At 45.7% G+C, this 20,477-nt stretch overlaps 1 long non-coding RNA gene across 1 annotated transcript; it reads right to left on the bottom strand.

Annotated features, from left to right (window-relative positions):
* Positions 1–4,428: 4,428 nt before the first annotated feature.
* LOC105467375 (uncharacterized) lies at positions 4,429–16,929 on the bottom strand. The gene is made up of 3 exons (XR_978786.3): positions 16,847–16,929; positions 6,941–6,996; positions 4,429–4,510 (listed from the first exon to the last, which is right to left on the bottom strand). It is a non-coding gene; the product is annotated as an uncharacterized lncRNA (long non-coding RNA).
* Positions 16,930–20,477: the final 3,548 nt, after the last annotated feature.

Below are 20,477 nucleotides of genomic sequence, written 5' to 3'. Positions count from 1 at the left end.
GATGCTGCTGCATGTACCATAAAAACATGCAAAGATATAAATCTTGGTTTTGAGGAGGTGACCCTATGAAATTGACTAAAAAAATGTTGGGCCAGATATGGTGGTTGGCGCCTATAATCCCAGCACTTTGAGAGGCTCAGGCGGAGGATCGCTTGAGCCCAGGAGTTTGAGACCCTGTCTGAGAGAGAATTAGCTGGGCATGTTGGTGTGCACCTGTGGTCCCAGCTACTCGGGAGGCAGGGTGAGAGGGATCCTTCCAGGCTGAGACATGAGGGTTCTTTGAGCCCAGGAGGTCCATACTGCAGTGAGCCATGATTAGGTCACTGCATTCTAGCTTTGGTGACAGAGTGAGACTGTTTAAAAAAAAAAAGTTCAGAGAAATCATATGGTTGACTTGTGTGTGTCTACACAGACTCCCTTTTCTCTGTGGAGACAGAATCTTCAGTTCTCTGGGGTGTTCTTCAGATTCCCTTGCTCCCCAACTGACCTTAGGTAGGAAAATAATTGGGCCGTTTTGGTGCACAGCAGATGAAAATTATCAGTATGTCCCTAGCTTTCCACTGTGAGGCCCCCATAGCAACAGAGGACAGTGGATGTGTGACTTGTACCCTTTCAGAGGGCCAATAATGCAGTATCCTAAAGCAGCCTTTTGTTTGTTTGTTTCTTTTTTTTTTTTTTGAGACAGGGTCTCACTCTGTTGCCCAAGCTGGAGTGTCACGGCATGATCTCAGCTCACAGGAGCATCAACCTCCCCGAGCTCAAGTGATCCTCCCACCTCAGCCTCCCGAGTAGCTGGAACTATAGGTGCAAGCCACCACACTGGATGATTTTTGTATTTTTTGTAGAGACAGAGTTTTGCTGTATTGCCCAGGCTGGTCTTGAATTCCTGGCCTCAAGTAATCATCTTGCCCCAGCATCCCAAAGTGCTGGGACCACAGGCATGAAACATCATACCCAACCCTGTTCTTGATACCTGGTTTTGTGGTCCTTTTAATCTAAAATTCATATGAATCTTGAGTTCTGCTGTATGATATGTAATACGTAATATATAATATATGTTCTAATATTACAAAAGTCTAAAATCTTTCTGTGCACCAAAATTGATCCTCCAGGACAGAAAAAAATGCCAGTGGTTCCTGTCTATAGCACCATATTTTGAGGAACACAAGGAAAGATTTTGACCTTCCCTGGACGTAGAAGAATTTGTATTGTGATTCACACATCTTTAATGCCTTAATTACTTGTCTTCAATTTTCTTTCCTTTTGGCCCTTAAGGGAGTATTTGTTCTACATGCATATTTGCTGCCCTTTGGTTTAGATAATTTAGATAATTGGCAACTAGTTTTGGTCTCATTATCAGACATTTTACTCTGGACACCCCATCACCAGTCCCATCATGGGGGAGTTTGGGGGCCAGGAGATTCACTGGATGGTTCTTTTCTGGTGTATGCTCTTCTTAGATAGGGAGGAAAAAGTTAAAACCTCAAAAACTCTGTGGTAAACTGATGTGGGAATCTGATACTAAAAATGTCTCAAGTGATTTAAAGTGTGTAAGAATTACTCACTTTTCTGTGGAGAGCGATGTGCATAAAGACAGTGACAGATGGAAGAGAATATCCAGATGAGACCCTCACTGCCCTCGGTGCGTGGATTGCAGGATGCTGGGAGCCCCCTTGTGTGGAGACTCACTGCTGGTCTCCAAGCCTCCGTGGCTTCTGCTGTGGCTTAGTCATCGCTTCCCAAGATACTGTTGGGTTCTTCTCCCTGCTGGTGAGCAGGGAGGCACCAGGGAGCCCCTTCCTGCAGCCACCTCGGTGACTCCACCCAGCTTTATATGGGGAAAGAATGCTCTACCTGGCCACGTTTTCCTGTGTCCTGTTGAAATGAAGAGGTTAGTCATGCATTCCCTCAGCTAGAGCATGAGGCAGTCCTTCCAAAGACTGTCCAATTAGACCCAGACTCTTCAAAGGAAATGTTATCATGTTTTGATGTCATAGTTCAAAACCTCACTGGGATGGTTTGTGTGTGTACATACCTGTTTTACTTTTAGTTTCACTAGAGGATGTCATTTGGGCTAGTTGTTTTTAAGTGAGCATTTCAAACTTAATTTGATTCCAGTTTCCTTGGTTATAGTTACAATGAAAGACCACTGGGTCTGGGACAGTGGTTCACATCCAGAGATGGAGTTGGTGGGGTGAAGGGGGAGGTGCAGTTTTGTCCCCTAGGGGGCGTTTTGCAATGTGTGGAAACCTTCAGAAGTTGGGTGGGGGATGCCACTGCCATTGGTAAGTAGAGCCAGGGATGCTGTGAACACTGCAGCACTCAGCATCTACCTACAACAAAGAGTTTTTGGGTTCAAAATGTTAGTCGTGCCAAGGTTGAGACACCCTGACTTGGAAGTTGTTCATTCACGATACTCTTTTCTTGATTTCTTTTTTTTTTTTTTTTTTTTTTTTGAGATGGGAGTCTCGCTCTGTTGCCCAGGCTGGAGTGGAGTAGGCGATCTCAGCTCACTGCAAGCTCCACCTCCCAGGTTCACGCCATTCTCCTGCCTCAGCCTCTCGAGTAGCTGGGACTACAGGGGCCCGCTACCACGCCTGGCTAATTTTTTGTATTTTTAGTAGAGACGGGGTTTCACCGTGTTAGCCAGGATGGTCTCGATCTCCTGACCTCGTGATCCGCCCGCCTCGGCCTCCCAAAGTGCTGGGATTACAGGCATGAGCCACCGTGCCCGGCCTCTTTTCTTGATTTCCAGTGAATGTATGACTGTTAAGATTTTATGTTTTCATAAGGCGAGGTACTTTCTACAGAAATTCAGTCTTTAGTCATTAAACAGCAGAGGGCACTTGGAGGCTAGAGTGTCCAGAAGTCCATCAAGCTAGTTTGGATAAACCCTTCCCAAACCCTGCCATAATTTACATCAAAACTTTAGTTAGCAGAATGGGAATTTTTGAGTAGATACCATTAGAAAAATAAAATAATTTTCCAGTTGTGGTTCCCAAGTTCCCCAAACTTATGTCCTTAGTCCAAGCTGCCCCTTGAGCTTCAGCTTCGGACCTGCATATTAACAACTATTGAGTCCTTGGTATGTGCTGGGCACCCTCCTACATGCCAGGGCATGGCAGGAAATGATATGGGCAGCTCCCTGTAGTCATGAGGCCTATGTTCTAAGGCAGGCCTTGAAGACAGGGAAGTCCGTGTGCTGATTCCAGAAGAATAGAGGGGGCCTGGCAGGGCTGGGGGGAGGTCAAGAGTGGAGTACTTCACATAGCTAGTCTCGGGGGGGCTCGTTGTCCTGGACCTGCGGACAAGGAGGCATTTTGTCCACAAACCTTGAGAGTGAGTGAATGGGGCATGACTGGGGCCACCAGGTGTTATTGCTTGAATGACACATAACCTGTCTCTAGTGGAGCTCTTGATTCCTCCCTACCCCCATCCAGATGCTAGAAGACTGGGGAGCATTTCTTGGTCCCTCTTCTTCTCTCACAATCTGTCATTGGTGCTCACTTCTGCACCCTGTTTTCCCGCGTGCCTGCTCCCCAGCCCAGGCAAGCCCTCTGCTGGTGCCGGAGGCCCCAGCTTGTCTGTCCACTTCACCCTAGTTCTCTCCATGCCCTCCTCCACGCCGCTGTCAGAGCTTCTAAACATAGGTGGCCTCTTGCCCTTCCCTGGAAACCCTTTAGGGGCTCTGACTGCATTCAGTGCACCCTGCATTCCTCCTGACAAGGCCTTGCGTCTCACTCCTGCCCAAGTTCCAGCCCCAGGAGCCTGCCTGCCCAGGAGGCCGTGATCATTCACCCTGGCTACTGCCTGTCCTGCCTGCTGCTTTATCCTCCTTTTTCTAGGGGCCTGGGGCCTTAGTCTCCCCGTGTCTGCACCTGGAGTCCTGTTGCCTGTGTCCTACAGTTTCCTCCTCAGCCATCCCCACAGGGCTGTGCCCCTTTCTAGTAGCCATCTTTATTTTCTTATTTTCTTGTGGAGATGGGGCCTTGCTGTGCTGCCTAGGTCAGTCTTAATCTCCTGGCCTCAAGCAGTCTTCCTGCTTTGGCCATCTTTAGATGAGAAATCGCTCACCTGTGCTGCCTTTCACGTGGAGGATGGGTGGATGATTCACAGGGACCCGCCCTCCTTCCCGCAGAGTTGGGGTTTTTGTGTAGGGGATTTTTCTGTCAGTTATTTTTTCCTCACCTTTCAGAGGAGTAGTAAAAGAACTAAGCCATTAGTGGTAAGGCAGGAGGGCAGTGACCACCACAGCTCCAGGGGAGCTCTCTCATCCCTACAACTGGCAGATGTTCCACCCTGTTTTCATGGCGCACAGAAAGGTAGGCACATAGTGATGTGGTTAAGTAAGCTTTTGAAGTACAAGATGGTGAGTTAGTTGGCCTTTTTACGAAAAAGGAAATGGAAAACTAGCACCATGGTCTTGGCATAATTACTCCAACATGCAAATCAGCACTGGAAGGAAGTTGAGGCAGCATATGTCTGTGCTCCACTAGTCCTTAAGACACATCTGAAAGAAAGGAAATCTTATTTTATTAGAGGCAAAGGAATACGTGGATGGAATGCATGGTCCAGGTGTTTATAACTGTATATTTATTTGGCGGTTGTTTTGGATGGACAGGAAGTGGGAGGGGAGGGCACAGAGAGTCGCTTTGGCCATGTCCCTGGTTTGCCACAGGCTGATACTGGAGCATTGCTAAGTTTCACAGTGGAAGATGGATGTGAAAGAAGAACACACTAGGCCAGGTGCAGTGGCTCACGCCTATAATCCCAGCACTTTGGGAGGCTGAGGCAGGCAATTCCCTGAGGTCAGGAGTTTGAGACCAGCCTGGCCAACATGGTGAAACCCCGCCTTTACTACAAATACAAAAATTAGCTGGGCGTGGTGGCACATGCCTGTGATCCTAGCTACTCGGGAGGCTGAGGCAGGAGAATTGCTTGAACCTGGGAGGCAGAGGTTGCAGTGAGCCGAGATTGTGCCACTGCACTCCAGCCTGGTCAGCAGAGCAAGACTCCATCTCAAAAAAAAAAAGAACCATACTAGTCAGGTGCTAGAGGGCTTCCCAGGAAGCCTCTGGGGGAAGGAAATGTCTGAGAAGTTATTTAAGAGGATTTGTTGGTAACAGAAAAACTTCCAGATTGGTCTAGAAGGTGGGCCCTAGCTGTAGACCCATTTTACAGGACATAACGTGAATATTAAAGGCACATTTTCAGTATTTGGGGAAAATATATCCTCTGAGTCGAATGACCGATGGCTGTTTCTAGAAAAATTTTAGTTGTCTTGAGTTTGGTGATAGATTGACCTTTTTTTTTTTTTTTTTTTTGAGACAGAGTCTCATGCTGTTGCCCAGGCTGTAGTGCAGTGGCACGATCTTGGCTCACTGCAACCTCCACCTCCTGGGTTCAAGCGATTCTCCTGCCTCAGCCTCCTGAGTAGCTGGGATTACAGGCATATGCCACCACACCTGGCTATTATTTATTTATTTATTTATTTATTTTGAGACCGAGTCTCACTCCCGAGCCTGGGTGCAGTGGCGCTATCTTGGCTTACTGCAGCCTCTGCCTCCCAGGTTCAAGTGATTCTCCTGCCTCAGCCTACCAAGTAGCTGAGACTACAGGTGCGTGCCACCATGTCCGGCTAATTTTTTGTATTTTTAGTAGAGACTGGGTTTCACCGTGTTAGGATGGTTTCAGTCTCCTGACCTCGTGATCTGGCTGCCGTGGCCTCTGAAATTGCTGGGATTACAGGCATGAGCCACCGCGCCTGGCCACACCCGGCGAATTTTTGTATTTTTAGTAGAGACGGGGTTTCATCAGTTGGCCAGTCTGGTCCCATACTCCTGACCTCAGGTGATCTGCCTCCCAAAGTGCTGAGATTATAGGCATGAGCCACCGCGCCTGGCCTAGATTGACTTTTTTAAAGCTCTGTGTCTCCTGGAAATGGAATGTATCCCAAATGAGGATTATTTTTAAGCTTTATAATAAAATCTTTCACAGCATAGACTTTTTTTTTTTTTTTTTTTTTTTTTTTGAGACGGAGTCTCGCTCTGTCACCCAGGCTGGAGTGCAGTGGCCGGATCTCAGCTCACTGCAAGCTCCGCCTCCCGGGTTCACGCCATTCTCCTGCCTCAGCCTCCCGAGTAGCTGGGACTACAGGCGCCCACCACCTCGCCCGGCTATTTTTTTGTATTTTTAGTAGAGACGGGGTTTCACTGTGTTACCCAGGATGGTCTCGATCTCCTGACCTCGTGATCCGCCTGTCTCGGCCTCCCAAAGTGCTGGGATTATAGGCTTGAGCCACCGCGCCCGGCCCACAGCATAGACTTTTAAAGACCATGTGTAGACAAGAACAGATCTTTTTTTTTTTTTTTTTTTTTTTTTTTGAGGCGGAGTCTCGCTCTGTCGCCCAGGCTGGAGTGCTGTGGCCGGGTCTCAGCTCACTGCAAGCTCCGCCTCCCGGGTTCACGCCATTCTCCTGCCTCAGCCTCCGGAGTAGCTGGGACTACAGGCGCCCGCCACCTCGCCCGGCTAGTTTTTTGTATTTTTAGTGGAGACGGGGTTTCACCATGTTAGCCAGGATGGTCTCGATCTCCTGACCTTGTGATCCGCCGGTCTCGGCCTCCCAAAGTGCTGGGATTACAGGCTTGAGCCACCGCGCCCGGCCTGACAAGAACAGATCTTTAAAGGGAAACCTCAGTTTGGCTTTTGAAAGTTCATCTGATTGAAATTAAACTGATGAAACTTACTCCATCCATGCATTACCAAAAACAAGTTCTTCAGCTACTTAAGGAACACTTCTTATGGAAAATGTTTAAGTAAGCGATTTGAAATTCAACATATGGTACTTAAAAGATATCAATTGAAAAGATTCACAGATGAAGCATTTTTTTATATTATTATTATTTACAGGTGATATGGAAGACAGAAATAGATTTCTCACCTTTAAAGAATATGTAGTCTCCAGAGTGGGGAGGGCAGACTTGCAGACAGTGTGAACTGTAGACAAGACGTGGTACTGTAATTAGTAATCGTGATAGTAATAGAGGCAGAAACAGAATGGGAGGAAGGGACATTGGAGCACGGCATGGGAGTAGTGGTGTCTAAAACAGATCGGCAAACTATAGGTCTAATAATAGTTTTTATGTGTTTAAAGGATTGTAAAAATAAGCAAAGAAGAATATGTGACCCATGAAACATAAAATATTTACTGTCTGGTTCTTTATGGGAAAAAAGTGCCAACTCTTGGCTTAAATTTTACCAAAAAACAAACAAACAAAAAAACTCCCAAAAAACTGTAATGTTTAAGCAGGAGTTTTACAAGAGAAAGAATTTTGATCTTGAGGGCATTGGGTGAGGATGGGGCGGTGCAGTGGGAGGGAGAGGATAGATACTGTTCATCACACCAGTGCAATCGGCTGTGGCGGGAATGTCGGGTGGCCTCAGTGTGTGGTGAGGACAGTGATCATGGCCCCTCTTACAAGTTGAAGCTCAGTTCTGGAGTGGTGGACCATCAGAAGCTTATAAGTAGGAGAACGTCATTGTCATAAATTAGAGTTAATTGTGAGAAATTCAAGTAAGTATTCCATTGTTTTCTGAGATGTCCTCTCCTGAACTTTTAAAGTAGTTCTTCAGAAGTGATGGCACTGTTCACAAGACGCTGGCTCTGTGGTCTTTGACATGCAGATGGGCACAGAATTCCTGACTTAAGGCTAAAGATTTATCTTTAGCTTATCATGATATGGGCTTATCATGATTGTTTTGATCAGTAGGAAGACATCTGTGAAGTCTCAGTGATCCTATAAATTGAGGAATCTGAGAGAATCAAGAGAAAGACAACGATTCTTGCTGATGTCAGTAACTGTATTTCAGCCGTTAAACTTCTGCACGGAGAAGGTCAGTGGTGTCTGCTGTGTCAGCATCCGCCTACCTGGGTGTGAATGTATTCTTTGGGAGATGAAATGTAGAAAAGGTACCCCAAGTCTGTTACACATTCTGGATTCCCAGAAATAAGACATCTCTGAGGGTAGAACCTTTACAGTCACTTATATCCGGAAGGAATTCTTCTAGGAGAAAGCTGAGTAAAGGTATCTTAACTTTGTATGTATACCCAGAGAAAACACATAAAGATAAAAATAAAATAATTTTCCTCATTATCCCCACACCATTAGCATCTTGGTGTATAGTCTTTGCATCTTTTTTCAGTATGTATGCACTTAGATCATCTCGTAGGACTCCGGGCCCATGCATTTTACACTTTGTATCTCACTGTGGAGTAGAGGACAGCCTGATCTTAAGGGGATGCGGAATTGCTGCATCCCCATGATTTTTACTGCTTTGATTCTCCTAATGAGCCCTGTTGCTGCTGTCTGTATTAGCACCTTTCTGAGCAAACAGTGGGCACCTTTTTTTTTTTTGTTTTCTTAAGAGAGACAGAGGCTTGCGATAGTTTGCTGAGAATGGTGGTTTCCAGCTGCATCCATGTCCCTACAAAGGACACAAACTCATCCTTTTTTATGGCTGCATAGTATTCCATGGTGTATATGTGCCACATTTTCTTTTTTTTTTTTTTTTTTTGAGACGGAGTCTCACGCTGTTGCCCAGGCTGGAGTGCAGTGGCGCGATCTCGGCTCACTGCAAGCTCCGCCTCCCGGGTTCCTGCCATTCTCCTGCCTCAGCCTCCTGAGTAGCTGGGACTACAGGCGCCCGCCACCGCGCCCGGCTAATTTTTTGTATTTTTAGTAGAGACGGGGTTTCACTGTGGTCTCGATCTCCTGACCTTGTGATCCGCCCGCCTCGGCCTCCCAAAGTGCTGGGATTACAGGCTTGAGCCACCGCGCCCGGCCTACATTTTCTTAATCCATTCTGTCACTGATGGACATTTGGGTTGATTCCAAGTCTTTGCTATTGTGAATAGTGCTGCAGTGAACATACGTGTGCATGTGTCTTTATTGCAGCATGATTTATAATCCTTTGGGTATATACCCAGTAATGGGATGGCTGGGTCATATGGTACTTCTAGTTCTGGATCTCTGAGGAATCGCCATACTGTTTTCCATAACGGTTGAACTAGTTTACAATCCCACCAACAGTGTAAAAGTGTTCCTATTTCTCCACATCCTCTCCAGCACCTGTTGTTTCCTGACTTTTTAATGATTGCCATTCTAACTGGTGTGAGATGGTATCTCATTGTGGTTTTGATTTGCATTTCTCTGATGGCGAGTGATGACGAGCATTTTTTCATGTGTCTGTTGGCTGTATGAATGTCTTCTTCTGAGAACTGTCTGTTCATATCCTTTGCCCACTTTTTGATGGGGTTGTTTGTTTTTTTCTTGTCACCGCATGTTCTCACTCATAGGTGGGAACTGAACAATGAGATCACTTGGACTCGGGAAGGGGAACATCACACACTGGGGCCTATCATGGGGAGGGGGGAGGGGGGAGGGATTGCATTGGGAGTTATACCTGATGTAAATGATGAGTTGATGGGTGCTGACGAGTTGATGGGTGCAGCACGCCAACATGGCACAAGTATACATATGTAACAAACCTGCACATTATGCACATGTACCCTAGAACTTAAAGTATAATAATAAAAAATAAATTAATTAATAAATAAATTAATTAAAAAAAAAAAGAGAGACAGAGTCTTGCTATGTTACCTCAGGCTGGAGTGCAGTGGCTGTTCACAGGTGCTGTCATACTGCCCTGGATTATAGTACACTGCAGCCATGAACTCCTGGGCTCAAGCAGTCTCCGCCTCATCCTCCTGAGTAACTGGGACAATAGACCCGCGCCGCCATGCCTGGCTCTTGACCGTTCCCACACGCCACACCTACAAGGAGCTGTTTGCACTGTGGGCTGTTTGTGGTTTTTTTTTTTTTTTTTTTTTTTGTGCAGAGGTCAGATGTCTTAGTGCAAAGGTGATGAAGGCCTTCATTACAGTCTCTCAATTTGACTCTCAGTTTGATCTGAAGTTGCTAAGATGAGCTGACATTGTGAGGAGGATACTGCTACAGCAGTTGTGTGTGTTGTGTGTGTATGTGTTTGTACAAACAGTGTCTCACTCTGCTGCCCAGGCTGGAGTACAGTGGTGCAATCATAACTCACTGTAACCTTGAACTCCTAGGCTCAAGTGATCCTCCTACCTCAGCCTCCTGAGTAGCTAGGACTGTAGGCTTGTGCCACCGTGCCTGGCTTTTTTTTTTTTTTTTTTTTTTTTTTTGGACAGACAGGGTCTTGCTGTGTTGCTGAGGCTGGTCTCAAACTCCTGGCCTCAAGTGGTCTTCCTGCTTCAGCCTTCCAAAACACTGGTATTACAGGAGTGAGCCACAGCATCTGGCCTGAAAGGCCTATAACTATATATTATTGTTAACTGTAGTCATGCTACAGTGCTATAGAACACTAGAGTGTGTTCCTATCTAGCTCTCTCCCCATTTTTCCCATCCTCCTTCCCTTCCTAACCTCTAGTATTTGTGTTTACTTTTTACTTCTGTGAGACCAACTTTTTTTAGTTGTGTGTGTTGTGTGTGTGTTTGTACAAACAGTGTCTCAGCTCATTACAACCTCCGCCTCCCGGGTTCAAGCGATTCTCCTGCCTCAGCCTCCCGAGTAGCTGGGATTACAGGCATGTGCCACCTCACCTGGCTAATTTTGTATTTTTACTAGAGACAGGGTTTCTCCATGTTGATCAGACTGGTCTCAAACTCCTGACCTCAGGTAATCTGCCTGCCTTGGCCTCCCAAAGTGCTGGGATTACAGGCATGAGCCACTGTGCCCGGCATGTATTTTTGATAATAGCCATTCTAACTGGGGTGAGATGATACCTCATTGTGGTTTTGTTTTGCATTTCCTTGGTGATAGTGATACTGAGCATTTTTTGTATATTTGGCCATTTGTATGTCTTCTTAGAAATGTCTGTTCAGATAATCTCCCCCCGCCCCAGGTTTTTTTTTTTTTTTTTTTTTTTGAGATGGAGTCTTACTTTCTCACCCAGGCTGGAGTGCAGTGGTGTGATCTTGGCTCACTGCAACCTCCGCCTCTGAGGTTCAAGTGATTCTCCTGCCTCAGCCTCCCGAGTAGCTGGGACTACAGGCACGTGCCACCATGCCCGGCTAATTTTTGTATTTTTAATAGAGATGGGAGTTTGCCATGTTGGCCAGGCTGGTCTTGAACTCCTGATCTCAGTTGATGCACCTGCCTTGGCCTCCCAAAGTGCCAGGATTACAGGCGTGAGCCACCCACCTGGCCAATTTGCCAATTTTTTCATTGGATTTTTTTTTTTTTTTTTTTTTTTTTTTGAGACGGAGTCTTGCTCTGTAGCCCGGGCTGGAGTGCAGTGGCCGGATCTCAGCTCACTGCAAGCTCCGCCTCCCGGGTTTGCGCCATTCTCCTGCCTCAGCCTCCTGAGTAGCTGGGACTACAGGCGCCCGCCACCTCGCCCGGCTAGTTTTTTGTATTTTTAGTAGAGACGGGGTTTCACCGTGTTAGCCAGGATGGTCTCGATCTCCTGACCTCGTGATCCGCCCGTCTCGTCCTCCCAAAGTGCTGGGATTACAGGCTTGAGCCACCGCGCCCGGCCTTTTTTTTTTTTTTGCTATTGAGATGTGTGAGTTCCTTGTATATCAGTCCCCTGTTGGATGAATAGTTTGCAAATACTTTCTCCCATTCTGTAGGTTGTCTTTTCATTCTGTTGTTTCCTTTGTTTTGCTGAAGCTTTTCAGCTTGATATAATCCCATTCATTTATGTTTGCTTTTGTCGTCTGTGCTTTTCAGTTCTTACTCATAAAATCTTTTCCCTTGGGAGGCTGAGGCGGGCGGATCACGAGGTCAGGAGATAGAGACCATCCTGGCTAACACGGTGAAACCCCATCTCTACTAAAAATACAAAAAATTAGCTGGGCGTGGTGGCGGCCGCCTGTAGTCCCAGCTACTGGGAGACTGAAACAGGAGAATGGCGGGAACCCGGGAGGCGGAGCTTGCAGTGAGCTGAGATCGCGCCACTGCACTCCAGCCTGGGTGACAAAGCAAGACTCCATCTCAAAAAAAAAAAAAAAAAAACTTTTCCCAGACCAATGTCATGAAGCATTTCCCATATGTTTTCTAGAAGTTTTATCATTTGGGTCTTATATTTAGGTCTTTGATTCATTTTTAGTTCATTTTTATATAGAATGAGAGGTGGGGATCTAGTTTCTATTTTCATTCTTCTGCATATGGATATTTAATTTTCACAGCACCATTTGTTGAAGGGACTGTCCTTGAAATCCAATGAATGTTCTTGGCACCTTTGCCAAAAATCAGTTGGCTGTAGATATGCAGGTTAATTCCTGGGTTTTCTATTCTGTTCCATTGGTCTGTGTGTCTATTTTTATAGACACACACCAGTTGTTTTATAGACCAGTACCGTGTCGTTTTGCTTACTACAGCTTTGTAGTGTATTTTGAGTTTTGGTACCTCCAGCTCTCTTCTTTATGCTCAGCATTGCTTTGGCTATTTGGGGTCTTTTGCGGTTTCATACAAATTTTAGGATATTTTTTCTATTTCTGTGAAGAATGTCATTGGTATTTTGATAGAGATTGCTCTTTTAATTATGTTGATTTCTTTTTTTTTTTTTCCCCGAGGCAGGGTCTCACTTCATTACCCAGGCTGAAGTGCAGTGGCGTGATCACAGCTCAAGGCAGCCTCAACCTTCTGGACTTAGGTGATCCTCCCACCTCAGCCTCCCAAGTAGCTGGGACTCTAGGCACATGCCACAACATCTGCCTAATTTTTTGTACTTTTTTTTTTTTTTTTGTAGAGATGGAGTTTTGCCATGTTGCCCAGGCTGGTCTCAAACTCCTGAGCTCAAGCGGTCCACCCACCTCAGCCTCCCAGAGTGCTGGGATTATAGGCATACGCCACTGCGCCTGGCCTCTTTTCGATTTCTTGATGGTGTTCTTTGATGTACAAAAGTTTTTAACTTTAAATGAAGTCCAGTTTATCTACTTTTTCTTTGGCTTATTTTGCTTTTGGTGTCTTGTCTTGTCTTTTTTCTTTTCCATTTGTTCGTTCCCTCCCTCCCTCCTTTCTTTCTTTCTCTTTCTTCCTTCCCCTGCCTGCCTGCCTGCCTGCCTGCCTGCCTGCCTGCCTGCCTGCCTTCCTTCCTTCCTTCCTTCCTTCCTTCCTTCCTTCCTTCCTTCCTTCCTTCCTTCCTTCCTTCCTTCCTTCCTTCTTCCTTTCTTTCTTTCTGTCTCTCTCTCTCTCTCTCTCTCTCTTTCTTTCTTTCTTTTTCTTTCTTTCTTACAGGATCTTGCACTGTTGGCCAGGCTGTAGTGCAGTGGCATGATTGTGGCTCACTGTAGCCTTGACCTCTAGAGCTCAAGTTATCCTACTGCCTTAGCCTCCTGAGTAGCTAGGGCTACACGTGATACCATTATGCTTGGTTAATTTTTTGAATTATTTTTTGTAGAGACAGAGTTTTACTATGTTGCCCTAGCTGGTCTCAAACTCCTGAGCTCAATCAGTTCTCCTGCTTCAGCCTCCTAAAGTGTTGGGATTACAGGTGTGAGCTACTGTTCCTGGCTTGAAGTCATTTCTAAGAAACCATTGCCTAATCCAGGGTCGTGAAGATTTACATCTTTCTTCTAAGAATTATATAGTTTTAGTTCTTTTCTGCTGTGATCATGTGTGTATGTATTGGTTTTTTATTTTTATCTTTTTAAGAGACTGGGTCTTGCTATATTACCAGGCTGGAGTGCAGTGGTTATCCACAGGCATGATCATAGTGTACTGCAGCCTTGAATACTTGGGCTCAAGTGTTCTTTCTTCTTTAGCTTCCCAGGTAGTTAGGACTACAGTGCATAACTGTGCCTGGCTTATCGTGTGATCTAGTTTGAGTTAATTTTTTTTTTTTTTTTTTGGCACGGAGTCTTGCTCTGTCGCCCAAGCTGGAGTACAGTGGCGCGATCTCAGCTCACTACAAGCTCTGCCTCCCGGGTTCACACCATTCTTCTGCCTCAGCCTCCTGAGGAGCTGGGACTACAGGCGCCTGCCACCACACTCAGCTAATTTTTTGTATTTTTAGTAGAGATGGGGTTTCACCGTGTTAGCCAAGATGGTCTTGATCTCCTGACCTCATGATCCGCCCGCCTCTGCCTCCCAAAGTATTGGGATTACAGGCATGAGCCACCGCGCCTGGCCTTGAGTTAATTTTTATGGTGTGAGATAGGGGTCCAGTTTCATTCTTTTACATGTGTATATTTACATTTTGTAGTTCATTTGTTGAAGGGACTATTTGTATTACTCTATTCTCGTACTGCTATAAAGAAATATCCCAGACTGGGTAGTTTTTAAAGGAAAGAGGTTTAATTGATTCACAGTTCTACATGTCTGGGGAGGCCTCAGGAAACTTACAATCAAGGCAGATGGGGAGGCAGGCACGTCTTACATTGCAGCAGGCAAGAAAGAGTGTGTGTGAGTGCAGGAAAAACTACCATTTATAAAACCATTAGATCTCGTGATAATTCACTCACTATCATGAGAACAGCATGGGGAAACCACCCCTATAATCCAGTCACTTCCCTCCCTTGACACATGGGGATTACAATTCGAGATGAGATTTGGTTGGACACAGAGCCAAACCGTATTACTATCCTTTCTCCATTGCATAGTCTTGGTGCATTTATCAAAAATGTATTGACCATAAAAAACACCTATTGACCATAAATATAAGGGCTTATTTTTGGACTCTAAATTCTATTCTTTTTTTTTTTAAGAGACAGGGTCTCACTCTGTTTCCCAGGCAAGAGTGCAGTGATGCCATCTCAGTTCACTGCAACCTGCGCCTCCTGGGCTCAGGCGATCCTCTCACCTTAGCTCCCCAAATAGCTGGGACTACGGGCACATGCCACCACCCTTGGCTAATTTTTGTGTTTTTTGTAGAGATGGGGTTTCACCATTTTGGCCAGGCTGGTCTCAAACTCCTGAGCTCAAGCAGTCCGCCCTTTTCAGCCTCCCAAAGTGCTAGGATTACAAGCATTAGCTACCATACACTGATTATACAGGCCATAGTCTAGCCCCACACACCAGATTTTGAAGATTAAGTGTGGTGAAAAAAAATGCAAAATATCCTGTTAATAATCTTTTTATAATATTACATGTTGAAATGATAAAGTTTAATATTGCATTAAATAGTACACAGTAAATTTTACTGACTTCTTTTTACTCTTTAAGTGAGGTTGCTAGGAGATTTAAAATTATTTTTGTGATTCTCATATTTCTGTTGGACCAGAGGTATTTTTTAATAGCATGACATTCTGTTATATGGTCGATTATATAATGATCATATGATTGTGTCAGTTTCTTGATTCGGTTCTCTGTTGTTGGACTCTTAGGTTGTTTCCAGTCTTCTCTGTTTTCTACGGTACTGTGATGAATGACACTGTGGATGGGTGGTCATGCACTCCTGTGCCTGCTGTCGGGACGGAGCTCATAAGGAGGACCTGGGAAACATTTGCTGCACTTCTGAATCTAGTGCATGCAGACTTTTGTGTTAGTTGTTGAATGAGTTAATGAATACTTTATTTATTTTTTGAGACAGGGTCTCTCTCTGTTGTACAGGTGGGGATGCAGTAGTAAGATCACGGGCCCACTACAGCCTCAACCTCCTGGGCTCAAGCAGTCCCCCCACTTCAGACTTCTGAGTAGCTGGGCCCACAGGCACACACCATGCTTGGCTAATATTTTAATTTGTGTAGAGACAGGGTCTCCTTGTGTTGTCCAGACTGGTCTCAAACTCCTGGGCCCAAGCCATTCTCCTGCCTCAGCCTCCCAAAATGCTGGGATTATAGGTGTGAGCCACCGTGCCTGGCTGAATACTTTCATGTTAACCAACAATAAGGTTTTAAAATAAGGCTGTAAACAAATATTGATTGAGCCCCTCACAATGAGTCAGGTAGTTTCAAGGTGTGGGAACACGGTGGTGAATGAGTTCAAATTTGGGCCCTTTTGAAGGTCCGGAGGGATAACTTGGGGGAGAGGGATAGTCAACAAACCAATACATATGTCAGTTAATGCTAAATAGTTGTGTTAGGAAGGAAAACCAGACAGACTCTGGCTAGAGTCATGTGATGAGAGAACTATCCTAGGAGAGTCTCAGGGAGGGCCTTTTTGAGCAGGTAGCATTTGAGTAGGGACTGAAATAATCAAGAGGGAGGGAGCTGTGTTAAGATCTGGGAGAAGGGCGTTTTAGGCGGGAGGATCAGGGTGTACAAAGGCCTTGAAGTGGGAATATGCTTGGCATATCTGAGGAACAGCAGGGAGGACCCTGTGGGTAGAGCTTTGGTGAGAAGTGGTTGGATTTGGAATGTATCTTGAAGACGGAGCTGACCATCTTTGCTGATGGATTGGATGTGTGGCATGTGAGGAAGGGGGTCCTTTATGATCTAAGGAATTGGATGGTGCCATTTACTGAGCCAGGGATTGCCAGAGGCAGATCAGAGAGGAAGGGGTACTAAGGGCCCAGTGTTGGACCTGTTAGGTTTGAGATGCCTTTTTGATGCTCAAGTGGAGATGTTGAGTTGGTTATTGGATATACACGTCTGGGGGAATTACAGGGGAAGGGGTGCTGGAGATATATTTGAGAGTTATGAAAAGCTGTTTGGGCATCAAGCAGGATGGGTGAGACTTGACCACTGGATTTTGCAACTTGAAGGTCTTTGGGGACTTGGACAGGAGTGGTGTCAGGAGGCGTTTATGACAGGCAGAAGCTTTCACGGGGTATGGGGTTTGTGTGTTCACAGCTTCTTGAAAGAGTTTTCTTTAAAGTAGAATGATGGGGGAGTGGGGGTGCTGAGGACACGTTAGCACTTACCTGTGCTCTGGAAGGGAGGGTGTCCAGGAGGGAGGTTGACGGAGGAAGGACTAGGATCCAGTGCCAGAGTAGAGGGTGGACCTTGCTCGTGGGATCTGGAGGGAGGGCAGAGTAGACAGGCAGGCCTTCCTTTCAGCAGTGGAAGGAGGAGAAAATACCAGCTTGCTCCTTTCCAAAAGCTGAGAGTAAGGGTGACAAGGGGGAAAGGGGTATTGTAGGTATGTTATGGAGCTAAATGTGAAGTTTGCGTGAATTTTGAATACAAAATGTAATACTTCATATCCATTGAGTTGCTTCAAAGTGCTTATCCTTAGGGTTCTCTCTGCTGTGCCTTTGGGGGTACTTTGGTGCAAAAGTTTGAGAAGCCACTTCATTATTGTAGTCTATTGTTACGTTGTTAAATCTCACCCAAGTGAGTATTTAACCTTAAAGAGTTTGAGACTCACTGTTTTGTTGTCTATACTAGAGCTTTTGCAGCTGCTGCAAACACCCTCCATTGGTGCATCTTAATAGTTGTTTGGCAGTCACTTCATTCTGCACTGGGGAGGCTGGAAAGGGGTGGGGAGCTGTGGGGTGTCTGGAGGTAGTATGGAGAGCTCAGGATTCCCAGCCTTTCAGAAATGAGGTGGTGGAGGCAGGCAGGGCCTACTAGGCTTCTGAAGCAGACTCGCCAGGGACATTTTAGTGACCTTTTCCCCTGTGTTCTCAAAACACCTTTACAAATACACCATTTGTCTTTAATTCTGGCAGGGTGCTTTGCGTGAGCTGGGGGTAGTGCTGTTAGCCAAACTTTCACAATATTTAACAATCAGTAGAGATGAAAAGCTGTTTGGCTTCTTTCCCATCGATCACACAGCCTGCTTTTTCTTTTTGTACAATTTTAGTATGATTAACCCTCCCACCCGCATTAAAGTTCTTCAGCCTTCTTAGTAGAAAGCTCTGTGAAGTTCAATTCCCCCACGGAAGTTACTACATGGAGCGGAAGCGTTTGAGAAATCAGATCTTGCCTTTCTTCTTGTGGACAGATCAGGTGGCTGAGGCCTAGAGGGAGCTTGATTTGAGATGAGTAGTTCTTATGCCTGAGTAGGTCAAATAGCGACTTACTCTTCTTCACACTTAATCAAATCCTCACTCTCTAACTGAAACTTTGTACCCTTTGACCAGTACCTCTCCTTTCCCCGCTCCCCCGCCCCCAGCCTCCATAACCACTGTTCTAGTCTTCACTTCTTCACCTTCTACTTTCTTAGATTCCACATATAAATAAGACCATGTGGTATTCGTCACCTATTTCACTTAACGTAATGCCCTCCAGGCTCATCTGTGGCCATGGATGATAATCATGCATTGTATATTTAAAAATTGCTAAAGAGTAGATCTTAAATGTTTTCATCACAAGAAAAGTAACTTGGTGAGGTGATGGATAGATTAACTAGTTTGAGTTAATCATTTCACAATGTATACATAGATCAAAGCACCCCATTGTATCTTATAAATATATACAATTATTTTTGTCAATTAAAATTTTAAAAAATTGCAAGAGGCTGAGGTGAGGTTACAGTGAGCTGTGATCATGGCACTGCACTCCAGCCTGGGTGACGGAGCAAGACTCTGTCTCTTAAAATAAATAAATAAATAAATAAATTTAACAATTAATTTTAAAAAATCCCAACTCTTCCATCACCCAAGCCCTGCATCCTTCTCCCTTCCCCCAAGACCCCCTCCCCTGCCACTGTGCTCTGATTCCTAGAGCAGTGTGTCCCTGTCCTGCCACTCTTGCTGTGCCTGTGGCTGTCGCTGTTCCTTGGGTAGCTTCCCCATTACTCCTCAGGGGCTTCCCTGGCCACCCTCTGCTCGGGCCCCTCCTGAGTGTTGCATCAGCACCTTTCCTGCCTTCACCCACCAGCCACAGCTTGTGTTTGCCGTGTGAGCCAGAGCACTTGTTTGTCACCTCACGGTCTTCCCCTCCGTGAGGGCAGGGACTGCAGTCTTGCTTTCATTCTTGCTTTCGTGCCGTCTCCCCAGCTGTGGGTGAGGTGTGTGCACATACGCTCAGCATGTTTGTAGAATGAACACATGTATAAACTAGACTTTGAATGCAGATTATTGTTCTCTCCTGGCCATTAAAGGTGCTTCTTCCTGCTGCCCATTTACATCTCAGGTGTTACCGTCTCTGGCCAGTGCCTGCCCTGTTGTTGTCATCTAACAGTCATGGGACCACACCTTTGTGACTCTCAGGGCCAGAGGTGTTTGGGAATGTGGAATTTTTGAGATTTTTAGGGCAGAAATAGTGAAAGTACCGTATATTATAGAATATCCTAGGCAGCACCATATAATCAAGCACATTAAGATTTTTGCAGCAAAGTATATGAATATTCACACTAAGTGGGACAGTGAGACTATGAATAGCTTCACATCAGATCAGGGCATACTGCCAAATGAGTTATGAACATGCTTTCAGTTTTCAGAGAGCTTTTTGGATTTTCGAATTGCAGAGAAGGGATTATGGACCTGTCTTAGTGAGCATCTGCTTGTCACGCATTATGCAGCGTGCTGAAATACAAAGGAAGAAAACATCACGCCTGCCCTCCCATGTAGGGGGTGGGGGGTCACCACATGCGGGTGATGAGCCCATGCTGGGAGGGCACTCCTGGCAGGTCCTGGTGTTCTCCCTGTCATCTCCCCCTTTCCTTTGAGAGCATGCTCTACAGGTGCGGTTTCAGGTGAGCCACATGGGGGGCTGGCAGAAGGGGCACTGCATCGTGACACAGGGTCAAGTGTATTCCTCTCAGAGTGTAGAGATAACGGTTCTGGATCACCTGGATCCTGCCCTTGGGTCTGGCTGCCTGGGTCCGAGGAGGAAAGGGCCGACTCCAGATGATGCTGCAGACCAGGAGCACTGCCTTCACTTCCTAACCTTCTGCAGTTGGGCGCCGGGGCCCCCTGTCTGCAGTCACACACTCTGCCCTCTTAGCTGGGCCTAGAGCTTTAAAGATTAACTAGATTCAACATAACGTTTCTTTGACTTTTTAAATACAATGAGTATAGTTTTATTTTAATGTTTTTCAGATGCATTTTGATGTAGGTAGGTACCTTTACATTTTAAACATTTATTTGCTTTCTGAAATGGGACCAGCACATATACATACATACACACACACACACACACACACACACACACACACACATATATATATATATATATTTTTTTTTGACAGGGTGTTCTTGCTCTGTCTCCCAGGCCAGAGTACAGTGGTGCAATCACAGCGCACTGCAGCCTCAATCTCCTGGGCTCAAGTGATCCCGCTACTTCAGCCTCTTGAGTAGCTGGGGTTCTAGGCACCCACTACCACACTTGGCTAAGTTTAAAAAAATTTTTTTGTAAAGATGGGGTCTCACTATGTTGACTAGGCTGGTCTTGAACTCCTGGGTTCAAGCAGATCCTCCTGGCTCAGCCTCCCAAAGTGCTGAGATTACAGGCATGAACCACCACACCCTCCTGGTACCTGCATTTTGAAAATGTTTCATTGCCAAGGCTGCGGGGAAGTCTGCCCTTTTTTATTAGAAAATGAAGAGCTAATTCTGAAATATGCCTACTAAATATGCATATCTCAAGCACTTTGTGAAAGGATGT

Source organism: Macaca nemestrina, chromosome 7 (genome assembly GCF_043159975.1).
Source record: "Macaca nemestrina isolate mMacNem1 chromosome 7, mMacNem.hap1, whole genome shotgun sequence".
Lineage (NCBI taxonomy): Eukaryota > Metazoa > Chordata > Mammalia > Primates > Cercopithecidae > Macaca > Macaca nemestrina.
This window is presented reverse-complemented; position numbering and strand designations above follow the sequence as displayed.